At 41.9% G+C, this 3,975-nt stretch overlaps 1 protein-coding gene across 1 annotated transcript in view; it reads right to left on the reverse strand.

Moving 5' to 3' along the window:
* LOC139023153 (nebulette) overlaps positions 1-3,975 on the reverse strand; it is an 89,766-nt gene that overhangs the window by 52,493 nt on the left and 33,298 nt on the right. The gene's annotated exons all lie outside the window — the stretch shown is intronic.

The following is a 3,975-nucleotide window of genomic DNA, read 5'->3' on the forward strand; positions in this document are numbered from 1 at the left end:
ACACACACACACACACACACCACACACACACACACACACACACACACACACACACACACACACACACACACACACACACACACACACACACAACACACACACACACACACACACACACACACACACCACACACACACACACAAAACATATATATATTGGTCTTCTTGAGCTTCAAGATTGCATGTTTGTAAGTAAAGTGTAAATTGGTTCAATAAAGCTTATTGTAAATGAATGTATGATGAAAACATAAAGTAAAAGTCTTTGGTTGGATAGGGTTCATGGAAATCACACCTAAACTATCCCTCTGATATGCCCCAAGTCCAACCAAAGACTTTTACTTTATGTTTTCATCATACATTCATTTAACAATAAGCTTTATTGAACCAATTTACACTTTACTTACAAACATGCCAATCTTGAAGCTCAAGAAGACCAATATATATATGTTTGTGTGTGTGTGTGTGTGTGTGTGTGTTTGTGTGTGTTTGTGTGTGTGTGTGGTGTGTGTGTTTGTGTGTGTGTGTGTGTGGGTGTGTGTGTGTGTGTGCTGTGTGTGTGTGTGTGTGTTGTGTGTGTGTGTGTGTGGCGCAATTGCTCTTTTGCTTTGAGTGTCATTCCATCATTCAAACCAAAAGGCTGTGGGCAGAGCCTAGTGTTTCCCATGTAACAGTGATATGTTGTCACCTTTGTTCAGGTCATTCAAAGTCTCCCTTTTTCAATGTTGTCATCAGGTCATAGCTGAACTTTCAGCTTTTAGACTTTCAATAGGCAATGTTTTAGCAAGTATTGCCTGTGCCTGTTAAGTCCTATTCACATTCTACATTTTCTATTCTCAACACAGTGTATATCTGGCTTTTGGGGATGTTTATTGGGAGCATTTTACTTGATGATTGTTCTTAAAAGTTGCCATATGCCAATAGGACTCAGTTGTTGAATTGTGGGTCTGAAAAGCTAGATCCTTTGTGAATAACCAAAATGTAGGAGACAACCTTGCACTCAAATATACATGACACATGAAATGTCTCCATTCTTGCCATTAGATTATAAAAGAAAATAATTTGTGCAAAGGGGAGAGGAATCGTCTTCTCATAGCAGTAGTTCAGTATTCACATATGTACCTCCCTACCCTCTCTCTCTCCAGGCACTACCCCAAGCAGTCCTTCACCATTGTGGACTGACACCCCAGAGAACCTGAGACTGAGACATCAGAGTGAATTGCAGAGCCAGGTGAGATGGCCTTCAATTTTTATGTATGTCGTCAAATTCACATCACTTTCAGGTGCTGGCTGGAAAACACATTGTAATAATGAAGGAACTAGAGGATCCAAACTTCTATGTCGTCACAGAGGGTAATATGTAGCCACACCAGTGAAACACCACTCCCGTGTTTTGCTCCTTTACTATACCTCCCTTTCTGCCTGTATCTGGCTGTCAGATCCCTAACTTGCCTGTACAGGACACACAGCCAGGGCCCATCTGTCAAAGAAACACAGACACACTGGGTTCTGTCCACATGCCAGTCCTTTGGCTCAGAACACAGCCAAAAGGAAGAGACAGGAACGTCAAAAAGAGAGGGAGGAGGGAGGTGAAGGGAGGGAGGTGAGGGAGGAGGAGGAGTGAGAGAGATGAACAGAGTACTGAGAGAGAGAGGGACAGATAGTGAGAGAGAGAGAGAGAGGGACAGATAGTGAGAGAGAGAGGGCCAGATAGTGAGAGAGAGAGGGACAGATAGTGAGAGAGAGAGAGAGAGGGCCAGATAGTGAGAGAGATCAGTTGATTGTTGTAGATGACTGAGAAAGTGACAGAGGCTGAACGAGAGAGATGGAGGAGATCTCTTTCAGCACAGTTCCAACAGCTATGATGGATGCGTAACCAGGCCAGCTCCGCTCAGTAGTGTGAAAAGCTCTTAGTAGTTGCTAAAGTTGTTGAGTATACATGTTGATGAATTTTTTATGTTATGAATAATATTGGGTTAATTTCTTTTTCATATTTCTGCATGTTTTGCGATTTCCACAAATAAAATTAAAATAATATTTGTTCTAAGACATCAAAAACAAAAACTTACAATGGTAGATTGTAAACAACCATTCTCTTAACAATAACCACAAGGCTAGGGTTACATGGACCAAGTTTTTCACACTGAATGCTTGTTACTACTGTTATAGGCCCCATCTGTCTAACTTTCCTTATTTAAAACAGTCTGGCAGAACACCAAGCAACCACTTGTGTAAACATTTTAAGTATTGGAATGAAGTTTGTGAACGGGAAGGTAAAAAGCAGCTTATTTAAGTTGAACATGCAAAGTACTGGAACATCGCTCACTAAATGTAGGGGTAAAGAGAGGAACTAGTGGTAAAGAGAGGTACTGGAACATCGCTCACTAAATGTAGGGGTAAAGAGAGGAACTAGTGGTAAAGAGAGGTACTGGAACANAGAGAGGAACTAGTGGTAAAGAGAGGTACTGGAACATCGCTCACTAAATGTAGGGGTAAAGAGAGGAACTAGTGGTAAAGAGAGGTACTGGAACACCGCTCACTAAATGTAGGGGTAAAGAGAGGAACTAGTGGTAAAGAGAGGTACTGGAAGTAAGGGGTTGGTGCCCACAGGTTCTTTACAGACGGGTTTCCCAGGTCTTAAAAACAGTAGAGCGACGTAGTCTCAATGGTCTAGCGATCAGTGCCGCTGCCCTCAGAACGCACACGTAACAGTGCCGGGGTGGGTTCAAATCTGACCCACTGCTTACACTCCCTACTCCAGTCTTCAACTGGCTGTCCTATTGATAAAATACCAACTCCTTAGAAGGCTGGAGAGCTGTCATTCAGAACAGGGCTGAGAGGATATTCAGCCGCACAGTTTGACCACTCCACTAAACTGGAGCTCTTGGTGTTTTGAGGGGCTCTGCTTCCCATTCTCTTTCAGCCTCATTCCCTGCCATCTCTCTCGAAGGGTTTTGCTGCCAATATACCCATCAACCTTTCATTTGTGGTTTTCCTACTTACACTGTACAGAATTTGATCCATGTGTTTTCCTGCTACCTGTCTAAAATACCAGACCCCTCAGCATGACCTCAGTATGACCCTAACGACCGCACAGAACACTCACTCAGCAAGAGCTATCTTGTGTTGTAATGAAACAAAACAGGCTTTGTCACTATGTCGCCACAGTTCATAAGATTTCCCAACTGGAGAGCAGAGAGCAGCTATAGGATGGGAGAGGGAATTTGAATAGATGTCTGTTAACAATGACGTTGTGGAAGCAACCATTTGGGGCATTATTCTACAACTACAGTACAAATTCAAGCCCCTGATTATTAACTTATCCATGTAGCTCAATGTGTTAGACATTAAACAAAGATTGTGGGTGTGATAAGGGTACATTGTAAGTTGTTCTGAGTAAGAAAGAACATTTGCTAAAATGGTAATCTCGTTGTATTTTAAATTTGTGTTACTGTTCTTGTCTATCAGTGTTTTACTACTTGACATGTTTTATGTTTTTGTGTGGACCCCAGGAAGAATAGCTGCTGTTTCGGCAAAAGATAATTGGGATTTGAATAAACCAATGAACCATTTCCCCTCTCATACGATCCTCTGAACAACAAAGGGAGCAATGTCCGATGATGAGTCAAGAGCTTCACCAGAGTACAGTATATTGACCTCACACTGATAGAGCTTCACTAGAGTACAGTATATTGACCTCACACTAATAGAGCTTCACTAGAGTACAGTATATTGACCTCACACTAATAGAGCTTCACTAGCCAAGAGAGTAGAATCTGAGCACTAACTTACAGAGCTTCAAGAGTACAGTATAGTGACTCACCTAATAAGCTTCATCAGAGTACAGTATACTGATCTCACACTAATAGGGCTTCATAGAGTACCGTATACTGGACCTCACACTAATAGAGCTTCACTAGAGTACAGTATACTGGACACTAAATTAAGGAGCTTCACTAGAGTACAGTTATATACTGAC

Source organism: Salvelinus sp. IW2-2015, linkage group LG27 (genome assembly GCF_002910315.2).
Source record: "Salvelinus sp. IW2-2015 linkage group LG27, ASM291031v2, whole genome shotgun sequence".
Classification (NCBI taxonomy): domain Eukaryota; kingdom Metazoa; phylum Chordata; class Actinopteri; order Salmoniformes; family Salmonidae; genus Salvelinus; species Salvelinus sp. IW2-2015.